Genomic DNA, 17345 nt, shown 5'->3' with positions numbered 1-17345 from the left:
AGGTTAAAATAAATAAATAAATAAATAAATAAATAAATGTAGGCTATGAATTCAGTCGAATGAAGTCAGGCGAGGTTTGACCAAGAGAGGTCCGGTAGAAATATTAAAGTGGTAAAGCTGGTAGGATACCGTATGTGGAAGGAATGCTACACTCAACCAGGGGTCAGGTGTTCTCAACTTTAGAATCTGAGGTTACCCCATTTAATGGCCCCTTACGACAGGCAGAGGATGCCGTAGAGATATTGTACACCGCAACCAACGGACGTCTGTGTTACATGTCGCTCAGGAGTTCTTAGAAAGTAGCCATAAGTAGCAAAAAGCATAAAACGTAACAAACCAGACAAAGAAGCAAAATTCAAAAATTATACCAGAATGGCACTGAAGGTATGTCATGAAAAGGCAGTGGTATCTTTCTCTACGTGTGTGAATTCCTCAATGAACTGCTGTACGTATATCACGTCTTTCTGTAGTGAATGACTTTATTGTTAGTGCATGACGCCGAATTATCCATTCTTCTACACACGTAATTCTCGTTTTAACCAAGCAAATGCTCACCATATTCACTGCGCTTATTTCATTATAACATCAATGCAACATTAAGCATGTTTGAAAATGTCGTGTTTATTCTTAAATATATCTTTAATTTGCAATAACGTATAATCTCATCAATTCATTGAACTGATAAAGGGCTAATTGTCAAGACCAAGAAGTGGCAGCCGCCATGACAGTTGTAGCCAAAAGTTAGCTCGCTGTGCTTCAACCAGGGGCGCTGTAACGAGTATGTTTAGCAGTCTATATAATTATCTTTAATGTCGTTGCGGTGAGATTTGTGCTAGACAAAGCGGAGGCGAGACAGGTTTTTCTCCGGGTACTCCAGTTTTCCCTGTCATCTTTCATGCCAGCAACACTCCAATATCATTTCATTTCATCTGTCATACATTAATCATTGCCCCAGAGGAGTGCGACAGGCTTCGGCAGCCAGCACAATTCCTATCCCCGCCGCTAGATGGAGGCTTCATTCATTCCATTCCTGACTTGGTCGAATAGCTGGAAACAGGCTGTGGATTTTCATGTTCAAGCAACGGTCTGATCTTGTGTTGCCAGATTGACCAAACACATTCACTGGTTTAATTAAAATGAGACACATCCGTTTCACCTTTCATTGCAGGGTCACAAACATAATTCAGCAATGAAATCGCGGAAACGTACTTAATAAGTTCCACACCCTGTCCCGAGTCCCTACGCCAAAGAGGATTTTTTACAATTTGCTTTACATTGCACCGACACAAATAGGTTTTATGGTAGCGATGAGATAGGAAGGGGCTAGGAGTGAGAAGGAACCGGCCGTGGTCTTAAATAAGGTACAGCCCCAGCATTTGCCTGATGTGAAAAATGGGAAACAACGGAAAATCATCTTCAGGGTTGCCGACAGTGGGGTTCGAACCCACTATCTCCCGGATGCAAGTTCACAGCTGCGCGTCCCTAACCGCACAGCCAACTTGCCCGGTCCAAAGAGGATTAGGGTTATTATTGTTACTGGTTTTTATGTCTCACTACCTATCTACTTTTACGGTTCTTGGAGACGGAATTTGCAGTAAATCCAATCACCCATGTAGCCCAAGTGACAGACTCCGTATCAATTGTTCACCTAGGTAGCATTTTCTTTACTGGGAGAGTTGGCCGTGCGGTTAGGAGCGCGCAGCTGTGAGCTTGCATCCAGGAGATAGTGGGTTTGAATCCCACTGTCGGCAGCCCTGAAGATGGTTTTCTGTGGTTTCCCATTTTCACTCGAACTGTACCTTAATTAAGGCCACGGCCGGTTCCTTCCCACTCCTAAGCATTTCCTGTCCCATCGTTGCCATAAGACCTATCTGTGTCGGTGTGACGTAAAGCAACTTCTACTACTACTCTACAGTATTTTCTTATATGATCCCTAAGAAATGAAATGGCATATAGCTTTTAATGCCGGGAGTGTCCGAGGACAAGTTCAGCTTTGCCAGGTGCAGGTCTTTTGATTTGACTCTCGTAGGCGACTTGCGCATCGTGATGAGGATGAAATGATGATGAAGACGACACATACACCCAATTAAGGTTAAAGTCCCCGACCCTGCTGGGAATCGAACTCGGGACCCCTGTGACCAAAGGCCAGCACGCTAACCATTTAGCCATGGAGCCGATCCCAAAGAAGATGGACATCTATTGAACATCTTTGATAAATTATTCCAGTCCCTGATTCCTCTTCCTGTAAACGATTTAACTGGTGTTTATATTCCTGGAAAATAACTCCCAGTGGGTGGGGACGGTGGAATAACACCCGAGGTATACCCTGCCTGTCGTAAGAGGCGACTAAACGGGGCCCCAGGGACTCTTAACTTAGGGAACGGGGTTTAGCGACCACGGGACACTTAGGTAACTCCTGGCATTGCTTCCACTTACTTGCGCCAGGCTCCTCACTTTCATCTCTCCTATCCGACCTCGCTTGGTCAACTCTTGTCCTTTTCAGACCCCAGCGGTACTAGGTTTCCGAGGCCTAGGGTGTCTTTCATTTTCATGCCCTTCATGGCCCTTGTCTCTCTTTGGCTAATACCTTCTATTTTTGAAGTGTTGGATCCCTTTCGTTTTTTCCCCTCTGACTGATGTTAATAGAGGATAGTTGCCCAGTTGAACTTCCTCTCAAAACAATAAATACCATCATCATTATCATCATCATCATCATCACCATCATGGAAAATAGAAGTCTGAGAATTAGAATAGGTAAATTATTATCTGATCCTGTAGTTATTAAGAGGATATTATGCAAGACATTAGTTATTGGACATTTATGCCTGTAAATGATTGTGAGTAAAGAACTGGAATCACAGGTAAGACCTTTTGCAAATGACGATATTCTGTCTAGAGTAACGAATAAGTTACAGGATTGTGAATGACTGCGAAAAAGACCTCGACAATGTTGTGAGATGGACAGCAGACAATGGTATGATGGTAAACAGAGTGCAAAGGTAGGTTGTAAATTTCTCCAAGAGGAAAAGTCCTTTCATTTTTAATTACTGTGTTCACAGAGTGAAATTATCTCATGGGGACCACTGTAGGTACCGCTACCTTGTTAATGTAAGGAACAATCTTCACTGGGGTAATTACATTAACAAGCTTATAAATAAAGGTTACAGATCTCTTCACATGATTATGAGTGTATTATGGGGTTGTAGTAATGATGTAAAGGAGAGGGCATATAATTATTGATAAGACCCCATTTTCCAGTGCATGGAACCCTTACGAAGATGACTTGCTTCAGGAACTGGCAAAAATTCAAACGAAAGCAGCTTGATTTGTTCTGGGTCATTTCTGAGTAGTGTTATAAAAATGTTGCAAACTTTATGAGCTTGAATAGAGATTCTTAAAGTAAAAAAGATCATAATATGAAGCTTATTCATCTACTACTGTCATTCCACATTATCTCTTCATTGACAGCTCAAAATAAACTGCTTAGTTGAGGAGCTCGCCTCGTTAATTTTATCCCAGAGGAGTTCTTTTACATGCCAGTAAATCCACTGACACAAAGTTGACATGTCCGAGCACCGTCCAATACCATCAGATGTAGCTGAGATTGAAACCACCGCTCCTGTCTGATCCCTTTGGCCGAAGAGAATCCCTATTCCCTTACACATACTTTCGAGTAAGCAATCTTGAGCAAGCAGCATATACAGTATATTTTGATATCTACCCCATCGATCAATTATAACCATAACTGCTAACAAGTACCAGTATAACAATCAGTCAATCAATCAATCCTGATCTACATTTAGGGCAGTTGCCCAGGTGACAGATTCCCTATCTATTGCTTTCCTAGCCTTTTCTTAAATGATTTCAAAGAAAATGGAAGTTTATTGAACATTTTCCTTGGTAAGTTATTCCAGTCCCTAACTTCCCTTCCTATAAACAAATATTTTCCCCAATTTGTCCTCTTGAATTACAATTTTATCTTTATATTGTGATCTTTCCTACTTTTAAAGACACCATTCAAAATTATTTGTCTACTAATGTCATTCCACGCCATCACGGAACATACCACTTAATAATACCAATATAAATGGTCCATTATTGGACATCTATATCAACATACCACTTAGTCGAGCAGCTCGTCTTCTTTCTCCCAAGTCTTCCCAGCCCAAACTTTACAACATTTTTGTAATGCTACTCTTTTCACTGTACAAAGGAAAAAATTAAATGTATCCTCCTAATTCAATACAATACATACTCTTTTGTCACAAATCACCCAGAACAAATCAAGCTGCTTTTCCTTGGATTTTTTCCAGTTCTCATATCTAGTAATCCTGGTGAGGGTCCCATACACTGGAACCATAGTCTAGTTGGAGGTCTTGCCAGAGACTTATATGCCCTCTCCTTTACATTCTTACTACAAACCCTAAACACCCTCATAACCATGTGCAGAGATCTGTACCCTTTGTTTACAATCCCATTTATGTGATTACCCCAATGAAGGTCTTTCCTTATATTACCGGTAACACCTAGGTACTTACAGTGATCCCCATAAGGAATTTTCACTCCATCAACGCAGTAATTAAAACTTAGCGGGCTTTTCTTATTTGTGAAACTCACAACCAAGGCAGTTGTTGAAGTCTCAATGCCATTCATTTAAAATAATAATAATAATAATAATAATAATAATAATAATAATAATAAATAGTAAAATTTTAAAAGTTTGTAGAATCACATGGAACAGGTACAACAAAAAATCAATATACCGGAATACTAAATTAAAATACTGTAACACTGTAATTAAGCCTGAAGCATTATATGATCATTGTTGGAGGCAGATAACGAACTAAAACTAGAAAAACAAGAAGGAAAAAACCTTAGAAAATCTTTGGCTTGCTATTCATAGAAGGAATGTAGATGAAAAAGGGGTCTCCTGAATTATATCAGTATTCTGAGAAAATATCAGACACTATTAGAAAAAGACGATTGAAATTTTATGGCCATATTCAAAGAGTGGACAATGAAAGATTTACTAAAAAGATATTAATTATGTCTCCTCACTAAGAGTCATTAGATAATTGAAATTGAAAAAGACCTTCAAGAAATCAGCGTAAGAGGTGAAATGAAATGGGACGTGCATGCATTGTTTCGTACAGGTGCTATATGTCATTTTGTGGGATGGAGTTCCATGCCTGCTGCACATTGGTGAAGAAGCATAATTTTGCTGAAAAACCCGAGATAAGAACCACAATGCATGGACGGAAGAATAGAAGGAAAAAACACAGCGAGATGATGAAGAGATTCTGGGAAGAGAAGAAAAGGAATATTTACTTACCAACAATTCCTTATTACAGGGAGTAATACCAGATAGAGGAAATCGACATAGTAGGTCTGATGATTGGAGCAAGGGGAACGATTCCCGCTTTTGCCGCAAATTTCTGGAAACAGATGTCTCTGCCAGTTACAGCGTTACGGGAAATTGCCATCATAGCCTTAAGGGGCTCACTGATAATTCTAAGAAATCACTGTTACAATTAGGTTACATTCAACATTTATCAAGTACAGTATATCTATTTATCTTCTAAAAATAAATGTAAAAGTATACTTTGTCGCAAGGCAGTCTCTGCATGAGAGGAAGTATTTCATAAAATAAAAGTTCATTCACACTCCTTAGTTGGGCGCAATGCTGGGAAATGATAATAATAATAATAATATTATTGATGTTACATACCATTAATTACAATCATGGATTTCAGAGACGTGGAGGTCCTGGAATTTTGTCCCGTGCTGGTAAATATACTCAAATGAGGCTAGAATATTTGAGCACCTTCAAATACCTGTAGACTAAGCTCAGATCAAACCCACCATCCTGGCTTAAAGCCAGTGTTCTATCCGATACTGACATGCAGCATGTATATGGACAGCAAACTGGGATAAGAGTAAAGTTTAGGTGGTCTGCATTATCCATAGTGGCCCATGTGTGGCCGGACCCCGTGCCTTGAGATAGTACCTTCCCATGACCATTGTTGCCAACATCGATGCACTGTGGATACATCCCTGCCAAGTCTTCTGCAGTATTGCGGGAACAACATCCACCTTCTCCTAGTGCTGTTACATGGCCTCGTTCAAATTCAGTAAGCTGCTGATAATGCCTTCTCCGTCGCCTTAACCCGCGGTTAATTGCATGGTGAGTGCGGCGCTTACCTCCGTGGTATATTGCTTGTTCTTGGAATGTTACAACACCGCTACTTTTGAAACTCCATACACACTTCAAACAGATTGTTAGGAAGGGAAGGTATCTGTTATTTCAATTATCTTTGAAAACCAAGACCCTCAATCCATTTTAGGTGAGACAGTGCATGTTTGGCGAGCAGTGTGCTCAGTAGCGAGTAACGACGCACGTCAAGACCTAGCGAGTAATGCCGGGTTAAAGGCGTGTTTGACTCACACCCAATGCTGACAATGCTGACAAAGTTTACAGCGTGTATTTAAAGCAAACTTGCTTATTCAGGTCAAAGTGGCACTACTAGCACCATTCTTCGTTGACTACCATGTTAATGTGAATAGGCGTCAAATTTCAGATGTGTAAACACGCCTCTCGAATTTCATTTATCTGGTACAACTCCTTCTGGGTGTTGGTATTTCATTTTCCACCAGTGTATTTATAGAGAAATCAATAGGAAAGGGACCACATGGAAGGGCTTGAAAGACGTGTATGGATACAGTGGAGGAGAGTATAGAAAAGCGAGGAGAAAAGACAGAAAAAATATTGGAAGCAGGAAAAGAGTGGTGGAAAATCAGGCAACAAAAATTAATCAATCCAATCAATCGATCAATCAATCAGCACTGATCTGTACTTAGAGCTGTCATACAGGTGATAGATTCTGTATCAGTGTTTTACCAAGCTTTTCTCAAATGATTTCAAAGAAGTTAGAAAGTGATCAAACATCTCCCTTGGTTATTTTCAACAAATTTTCACCTTGGGACTTAGAAGAGAATTGGAGAGGAAGAAGAAGAAGAAATGTAATTAAAATTGAAATTTAACCTATCTATTGAGAAATGATTCTAATAAGAAGTTATTCAATTATGTTACAATTGAAATTAAACTTGAAATCAAATAGGAAATTGAAGGACAAAAACATGCTTAATGTCATTTAGTTTCTCAGTCCAAAACCCCCTGTGGGTGGGAGCAATAGAATATAACTCCCACAGTATTCCCTGTCTGCCATAAGAGACGACTAAATGGGGCCCCAGGGGTTCTGAACTTTGGAGCGTGGTTTGGCGACCATGGGGCCCTTCGCCGAGTCCTGGCATTGCTTCCACTTACTTGTGTCAGGCTCCTCACTTTTATCTATCCTATCCGGCCTCCCTTGGTCAACTCTTGTTCTTTTCTGACCCCCACAGTATTAGAGCATTTGAGGCATAGGGAATCCTTCATTTTCATGCCTTTCGTGGCCCGTAGCAAGTTGGCATGGCGACGCTATAACCATTACAATATAGATGTTGATTCGCATAGGGAACCTGAAATATTTGTCCCGAATGAGTAAATTTATAATACTGATATAAATGGTCCATTATTGGACATAATAAATTTTCCAGCTAACTCATTCCTGGTTGCCAGCGTTTTTCCCCCATGTGCTAAGTTGGGCTAATCAGTTGGTACATAGCACACCCACCAAGACGCATGGCATGCATATGTTCTCATATTTTTTGTTGTTTGGTGTTTTTCACACCATTCAGTGCACTCATTTTTTATAAGCCCCAGTAGAAAAGGTTTTCATATATGTTCTCTTGTGTTTTCCACACCTTTTAGTACTTTGCTCTCATCTTGAGAAATGGTAGATACACGACATAAAATGCCTCCATGTTGGAAAATGTCGTACCTAGTGTTTCCATATCCTTGTTGGATAGTTTTGTTCATATATTCAGTAGTACGTTTTCTCGTTTAACATGTTCATTTTTGTTGTCCCCTGCAGAAACTTCTTAATGAGGTTTTACTGTATCGGTCTTTTATTTCCTTGCTTGAACTGCAACACACTACTTCTTTATTTACCACTTTATGTAATTAGCTTGTCACTCTAGTTATTTCTCTTGCAAAATTTTCTGCATATCCTATCGAGTTCTAAATAAAAATGAACGTTTTAAGGAAGGAGCAAGTGACAAGTAGTTGGCGCTTACTGATCCATGTCAAACTTAATGTGTTTGCTAATATTACAGTGAGTTTCTCTCATCGTTTGGCCGGCAGACACACCCAACTTATCTGCCTTCAGTTGAGTCATCACTTAACTTTACACAGTACGGGAATGCCCGCACTTCACAGTTCGGATCCGTGCTTAGAATGTGTATTAAGTGTTGATCTGCCCTCCAATTTTTCTCGAGTTGTGAAGTGTTACTTCAGGGTATAATTCTCATAATGCTTCCGTATGTGTACACGGTAGAGGAAAGGGTATTTATGTATGTTAAGTACGTGAAAATAGAGTCTTGCAGGGAAGTTGTTAGGTGATTTTTTAACGAAATTTACAGGTGTACACCCTCCACATAGAGAGATAGTACAGAAACTCGGAAGCAAATTGAGAGGAACTGGATTTTACACGATAGGAAGTGAAGAGTTAAAAACTTGTATTTAACGACAGAAAAGTAAATGAAACCGCAGAAAGATTAGAACATACATCTAGAAACTTCCTAAGATGACTCAGACAAGAAGCCGGGGTTTCAAAGAGCTCAGCATGGTGGGCTACAAAAAGTTAAAACTGGAACCATACAAGGTAACTGCAGCTTTCTTTATTCTCATTTTCTTAATTTTGATTGTTATTTCATGTCAGGCGGATAAAGTGAGTGAAGTGTTGTCCTTGTTGCTATGCCGCGGAGCGGTGAGTAACGAGTCAACCGGAGACAGATGAGCTGGGCGTGCCTACCGGCCAACCAGTAAGAGAAACTCACTGTAAATTGTGTATTCTGGAACTATACAACACAATACAGTTATGTTCAAGTGGACAAAGCACATCATCATCATCATCATCATCATCATCATCATCATCATCATCATCGGTTTGCCCTTCCAGCGAGTGAGGAAAGCAACGGGAAACTACCTCACTCCTTATTTCCCTAGTACGCCTCTTCAGTGATGCCTAGGCCATGTATGACAGCTGATGGCAGAGTTGCTGAGGATCTCACCAGCGGCATCGCTGACGGACTGAACATACATACCTTCCAGCGAGCCGGGTTGGGTGTTTGAAAACGAGCGTCTTCCAAAGTTGCCGATTCAAAAAGATTTTGTTGTCCATGACAGATTCAAAATTCCATCTTCTTCTCTCCAAGTCTTCCCTCAGTTGGTCCATCCATCTTCTTCTTGGTCTTCCAGCTGGTCTTCTGCCTGTTATTCTCTTTTCCAAATAAGCACATGGTAACCTTGTGCTATTAATTCATTTAATATGCCCAAACCATGATACTGTATAGGCTTTTGGGCTTGTGCCGTGTCAAGAAAATAAGGTGAAATTCTTCATGTTTCGCAGAAAACTGTGCTCTGGGTCCTCAGAAGAATTCTTGACTGTCCACAAGAAAGGCTTCTTAACCCTCTTGGAGCCAGGAGCCGATCTGGTCGGCCGCTCACTAGCAGCTGGAAGAGGCCAGAGCTCCGCCTGCACTCTACTACTGTAAAGTGCCAGGCCGTTTTTAGTAGAATTACGTGCATTTTAACATTCGCGTATATCTACCGGTGTATGTCAAATACCGGCAAGAAATTTTCTACACGTCGACTACATAAAATAAACAACTGATTTAGAGTGATATAAATAATTAAAAAGTATTATTGTTGATATTATGGTTGTCGATAACGTTTACTTTTAGGAAGAGAAAAACATTTTTGCACTTTCTCTCTCAATATCTACTTTGAAAATATCATCTACGATACAAAAGAATATACGACTAAATGCAGAATTTATTTCCAAATATAATTCTATAAAATAATTATTTTGAACGCGAAAAATAAAAATATAAAAAATTAAAATTCAAACGTATGTCCCTAATGTAAATAAGACAATTTTACTCACCGATAACATTCATGTATATATCGATGTATGGCAAACACTTAAGATAAATTTTATATATGTGGTGTAGATTGTATAAAAATAGTTCTGAGTTATTAAAAAGTAAAAAGTAATAGTTGAGATTATAGTTTTTATTTTATCGGAAATCCCCTTTTCTAGTTTTCTGTTTCAGTATCTATTTTTAAAAACATCTTACAATACAATACAATACAATATGCGTAATTAAAACATCTATGGCACTAAAGCCCTGATGGGCCTTGGTCTACTAAGCGACCGCTGCTCAGTCCGAAGACCTGCAGTTTACGAGGTGACGCATGGTCAGTGAGACGAATTCTCTCGTTCATTATTCATGGTTTTCTAGACCAAGGTAGCTCTCTTAGCCTAAGATCTCTCCTCGATTGTCATCACTTAGTTTGAGTGGACCTCGAACCAACACTCAGACCCAGGTAAAAACCGTTCACCTGTCCGGGAATCGAACCCATGACCTCCGAGTGAGAGGCAGGCACACTACACTTGACCCGTGGGGACCGGCATTTACGTAATGATAGAGAATTCATTTATGAACAGAATAATTGCTCTGAACGAGAAAAAGAAAAACAAAAAATGCAAACACAAATTTACTATGTCACTAGTAAAAAAGAAGGAAAATGACAAAATAAATTTACTCACCGAAAATTTTTGAGAAGAAGACTCGTCACCGCTATATAATGTTGTTCAAAGTTTGAGACCACTGTTGAAGCACTTAAGGTTATTTACACTAACACTAATCACTTATCACTAACACTAATCACTTATCACTAACACTAATAGGAACAATAGAAAGCGTAACGCAACGTCATATAAAATCTCTGTTTTTTGTTCAAGTAGAAGTTTAAATATATTTTGTTTATTTAGGGCATTTATGAAGAGCTGCACATTTAGTATGCAGGCCTTTATCGCACTTGATGCACACAGTTCGCGACCTCTTTCTCTGTTGCGGAGAGCTACATACAACGCACCGTCTTTCTAATGTACCTGACAAAAGTTTTACGCCACACACGGGAATATTCGTGATAATCTTTTGTCTATTCTCAAACCATTCAGTACTCAGAGATTCAATTATACTGGAGTAGAACTGGAGCCTAGTCATTTTCTTTCCGTTACAGTTTTCTAAATACATCAAATAAGCATTTAAGACCATTCTCGAAATTATATTGAATGCAACTTTTTTCCAGAATTTCAAAGTTCTACGTTCATCTAAATAAAAATACACCATCATGTCATTTGTATCAATGCCACCCATATAACGATTATAGTCTAAGATCACGTTAGGTTTCTTCTTGGGTTGATTAATGTTTCTAGCAGTTGCAGGCACTTCTGTTTCTATTGCAGTTCCGCGTGTACTTATAAGCACCACCTGATTTTTCTGAGATTTTTTCTGTTTGGATCCCACTAGTAAAATTGGCCCCTGTCTGAAATATTTATTACAAACTAATTTAAATGGCTTTTTCACAGCATCTGGTAGTCCCTTCCTGTTTCTTCGTATAGTGCCGGTAATAAATGTTCCAAGTGAGTATAAATGTTTTGCAAGGGGGATTGACGTAAAATAATTATCTGCGTAAACGTGAAAACCTTTCATAAAATAATTCCCTAGGGACATGAGTTTGGTCACTACAGTGTAGGCCAGTCCATTAATTCTGATTTCGTTTCTGTCTTCAGTGGATCTTGCTCCTCGGTAGGTATAAAAACCAACACAATACTTAATAACTGCATCACACAACATCCAAAATTTTATCCCTCACTTGTGATGGTGCTTATTCAGCATGTATTGGAGTAGTTGTGTATGGCATTTAGTTCCAACTAAACTTTCGTCTATGGAAAGTTGCTGATGAGGAGTATAATGATGTCTAAATAGCCTATTAGCATGATCTACAAGAGGCTGGAATCGAGCACAGGGATCGTAGTTTGGAGAGCCAGGAGGAGAAAGCTTACTGTTGTCAACTAAATGAAAAAATTTCAAAATAAGCTGAAACCTATTCCTTGAGAACATTTCACCAAACCAAGGGGTAATGAAATGGTCTACAGTACTCCAGTACGAAACAATGGTAGGTTTTCTTATTAGTCCCATATTCATGATGACAGCTATGAACGCCCTTATTTCGTCAATTGTAGTGCGTCTCCAACATCGAGAGCGGGAATTAGGTGACAGTTCATTACAAGTAAGGAGTTGGTCAGCATAGCGATTGGTCTCGGTGACTATAAGGTTTAGCAGAGAAAAAGTGAAAAATAAATTGAAGTATGATATGGGCGGAGAATCAGGCGCAGGGGCATGTTTAGGTCCAGGAAGTTCCATGAACGAAACAGGAGACTGAGGGATGTTGTCAGGTTCATTGGGAGAAATTTCCACAAAATGTTCTCCAGAGACATCATCATCATCATCATCTTCGTCATCACTAGTTTCATCAACAACAGTATTCACAGTAGCCTTACTGCCATTAGAAACAAATAAACGCCTCTTCTTTAGCTGTGGTGATCCCGGGGGCGTGTCTGGTATAATTTCATCACTACTCTCTGAACTAAATTCACTATCGCTATCCGATAAATCATCCGCGTTCACTTCGCATTGTTCCAAATATTCCATTAATTTATCGTCATCAATACCTGCTGAAAATATATCACGTGAACTACTTGCCATTCTGCTGTCAAGAATCCACTCACTGCAAGGAGCAATCTTGTACTGACCGGTTAGCGGTATTTCTAAACACAGGAAAAAACTCTTGTGAAAGCTAGAACACCCTCTTAGAAATTCCAAAGCAAGGTCAGGCACACAATAACTTGTAGCCCATTTACTACAGGTTGTCACAAAAGTATGCACGTCACTATAGACTGCCAAAAAAGTATGTATATCACAGAATTTCCAGCCGGCCGATGTAATCGGCTCTGGCAACTTCCGCACGGATATTTAAAGGCCGATCTCATCGGCTCTGGCAATTTAAAGGGCGGACGCTCGCAGTACCGCCTGGCTCCAAGAGAGTTAAACAATGACACTTTTGAATTTGGAACATTATAATAGAAGTAGAAGTGGAAATGGTATGTTCATTCACCACAAGATGACCCCTAGGACGTGGCACAACGCTAGCGTTTGAAGCGGAAGCTGACCGAACCATCAGTCAGACTAAGCGGTTCACATAATGTGTTTGCTTAACATAAGACAGGTGTAAGACATAGACATAAGCCTGGAATGAAACATCTGGCGACGAGGAACGTACGAATTTGGAAAACACCGAGACGAAATAACAATAGTGAATGGACAGGGAAGGAAACTACCTACGTAAATTCTTAATGGCTGGCAACCAGGTATTACTTAATTGATAGCCGGTGTTGAAATTGTTAGGATTACTACGTATTTCCACAGCTTCCCATATAATCCTGGACCTGTAGTGTCTAGTGTGGGTAAGAGCTCGAGCATCTTGGAACATGACATCATGCCCGTACGATAGAGCGTGCTCAGCTATTGCCGATTTTTCGGGTTGGTTGAGACGAATATTACGTTCAAGTTCTTTGATACGGGTACCAATGGACCGGCATGTTTGGCTGATGTATACTTTACCGCACGTACAGGGAATTTCGTATACCCCAGGATGAATTTGTCCCTGGTTTTACTCAGACTGTGAGCAATTTTAGTGGCGGTGCCAAACACAGTTTTCATATTGTGTTTGCGGAGGACCTTGGCAATTCGATCTGTGGTGTTGTGAATGTAAGGCAAGTAGGCAGTTCCCTTCACCTCTTCCTTCTGTGAGATTTGCTTGGTCATTTCTCTGGGATGTAGGGCTCTATGAATCTGCAAATCGCTGTAACCATTACACTTAACCGTGACTTTGAGCGTGTCCATCTCCATCTGAATATGTGATGGCTCACAAATTCGTCTCGCCCTCTTGGCGAGTGTCATGAGGATGCCTTGTTTTTGTGCTGGATGGTGGTGAGAATCTGCATGAAGATAGCGATTTGTGTGGGTAGGCTTACGATAGACGATATGTCCTAAGGAGCTGTCCGGTTTCTTTTTTACTAGAACATCCAAGAAAGGAAGGCATCCGTCCGACTCCATCACCATAGTGAATTTTATTGACGGATGTTGCTGATTTAGGTGGTCTAGAAATTGATGAAGTTTCTCAGGACCTTCTGTCCAGATCACAAATACATCATCAACATACCTCCACCATATCATAGGTTTGACGGGTGCCGAAGCAATAGCCTCCTCCTCAAATGCTCCATACAGAAATTAGCCACAACGGGCGAAAGTGGACTTCTCGTAGCCACTCCGTCCATCTGTTCATAAAAATTCCCACCCCACGAGAAATAGTTGGACGTCATGCAGTGGTAAAATAGCTAAGTAATGTCCTCAGGGAACAGGTGTTCAATGAGAGACATGACCGAGTCAATCGGCACTTTAGTGAACAAGGACTCCACATTGAAACTCACCAAAAGTGCATTAGGTTGAAGGGTTATGGTTGACAGCTTATTGATGAAATACCGAGAGTCCCTGACATATGATTCAGTACGTCCTATGTGTGGCTGAAGCAATTTGCTTACGTATTTAGCCAGAGCATACATAGGAGAACCTATCGCCAGCCATTTCCTGAGCAACTTAGTGAGAAAGCGCACGCAAAGAATCAAATGAGCCTAGTTTCACTAATCTTGTACATGCAGGCACATTAATGGTGTCCCGACAAACAATCAACACTGCCCCACTCCAGTACTGAAAAGGAGGGGAGAGAGTAAAGGGATAGTGTTGAAGGCCACTCCAGTACTGAAAAGGAGGGGAATGGAGTGAACTGGTAGTGCTGAATACACAGTGTGTGTATTCCGGCGTTATACTGTAACATTGTAATAAGATGGCTCCTATCCTATCGCAGGTGAATCGAGGCCGTATTATTGGCATGTGGGAGGCTCACATGGTCCCCCAAGCAATAGCACAAGCAATACCATGCAGTCTTAAGACAGTATGGAGATGGATAGAAATATGGCAAGAACGAGGTGAAGAAGGATTGGTAGACCCGATGTAACGCAGCCACAAAATATTCCTAACTACTGTAGTATAAAATACTTTTCAGTTAAAAACCTCGTTTACCTCTTAATACTGTAATTATCAGAGTAGGTTACTTTTTTATTTGTTTATGTTAAAATGCTATTTGTTCGGGGCGTCGACCTACAGAGTTATTTTGCTCCTACTTGCACAATATATGAATCTGCATGTAATTGGAAATGCGGAAGTGTTGAGTGTTGAATGTGAGGAACGTTAAGGACTACACAAACACGCAGTCCCCAGGCCAGGGATATTAATCATTTACAATTAAAATCCCCTGACCCAGCCGGGAATCGAACTAGGGGCGGCCAGACGCGTTGCCCAGTACACCGCGGGGCCGGACGAGTAGGTAACCTAATGCTGTACTTCAAAACATCCACCACTGTGCCCATTTCGATCAGGGCGGACTGTCTGCACGCAGTCCATGCAGCAATGCGTTAAGCGAGAAGGTGAGTCATTGTGCCTTCAACATTACCCCTTCACTCTCTCCCCTTCTTTTCAGTACTGGAGTGGGGCAGTGTTGACTGTTTATGTCGGGACACCATTAATGTGCACGTCTGTACTGATTGTGATAATATTTACCAGAAACTTTGTGAAGTAGTCCTAATGTTTTCTGGTGTGTTAATTTGTGTAGCAATGACTTCGGTGAAGGGGCATATAGCAAGTAATGCAGATTTCACATTGTTTTGAAGGGTGTATATCTTCATCACTACTCACACTTTCATCAGAAGAGCTTTCAATATCGAACTCACATCCTTCAATGTTACTTGGTCATTGCAAATAATTATCCGCATGCAGTTCATTAAATGTTTCATCCTGATCCAAACATGTGGTCGGTCTTGCAAGCACCATCTTACCCACCACATGGTTCTTTGAATGACGGAAACATTAGATTGGAAAACTAAGAAACTGAAGCATAAAACAAAAGAACGAAAATTAAAGGTAGAAAGGAATAAACAAAACCTTCAAGAATGAGATTCTATAAACGAAGACTGTTAACTAGTTTTAGAAGTTCCAACAGATGTCGCCGAATGTACAAGTCTCAACACAGGTAAACTCGCGACCCATAAGCAACGTTCGGCGAGCCAAAAACAAGATGACTCGGGTCCCATCCACAATGTGTTAAACAAGATAAATGATGCAATAGTTTTACTTCCGTTAAAGTTCTCGGTATTTCTATACTTAGTAGTAAAAACTGGAGGTTCAAATTTAGAACAAGTGCTGATACAGGTTTGCTTGTTGTTTAAATTGGACTAACATATAGGTCATCGGCCCAACAAGTGCTTTGGAAAGTATTTCATGTAACTAATAAAACTAAGAAGTACCACAAATATTTAATTCTTCCTCTATTTCAATTTTTTTTAAACTTGTGATAACCTTATTTCAGAATTCGTTGACTTTTATATGTTTTCATTTAGATGAAGGGTCTTCAACCCACAGAAAGGAAAAGAAGTATTGTACACTAACAACGAGTGATACATATTTTCCTATATTATTACTTCAGTATGGGTACTCTTAATCAAAAAAGAGAGGGAAACTAGCAAAACAGTGCTTTAGAAAACATTAATATTTTTGTCATTTTAAAATTAGAGCTACAATTGTAGCTGCCCCCCCAAAATTGTTGAATTCCCCCCCCCCCCACACCTTTTTTTTTTTAATTTACTGTCTTGTCCCTCATTCCTTCCTTCAACAGTTGGTCACCCTGCTTGCAGTCTTCATTTTCAACACACATTTTTGACTCTGAAGAGAAAGTTATGGGCATGGTAGTATTTCAAAGACACCTCAGAAAATAAAATGCTATGTAATATTCCAGTGTACATACAGTATTAGTTTTGAAAATAAAAATACATTGGGTCCAATTCACCATTTGAAGAGCCACAAAACATTTCAAGTCAGTCAAGCATTGGCTAGTAGGTCTACTTTGCAGCCTCATTTTGTATCTAAGTACCAGTACTGTATGTTCTATTTTTAGTTCCTTTTCTTTTTTTTTTGCAAATTTGTACTTAAAATATTATAGTTAACTATAAAGTTTTTATAAAAATAAACACAAGAAATAACAATATTCCTACATTTTAATCCTTCCTTCTTTGGTCGTGAGGAAATTAAAAATCTATCCCTCAACAGATCAATATGATGTAAAACAACTTTCACACTGCTGTCAATTTTGAGATGCCAGAGATCTCTAACTCCATTAATTAATATTGATAAGTTGGCCTAGAAGAGATCATCAGTGAAGAGAG

This window comes from Anabrus simplex, chromosome 12, assembly GCF_040414725.1.
Source record: "Anabrus simplex isolate iqAnaSimp1 chromosome 12, ASM4041472v1, whole genome shotgun sequence".
In the NCBI taxonomy this organism is placed as follows: domain Eukaryota; kingdom Metazoa; phylum Arthropoda; class Insecta; order Orthoptera; family Tettigoniidae; genus Anabrus; species Anabrus simplex.
The sequence above is the reverse complement of the archived record's forward strand: the minus strand, read 5'-3'. Positions refer to the sequence as shown.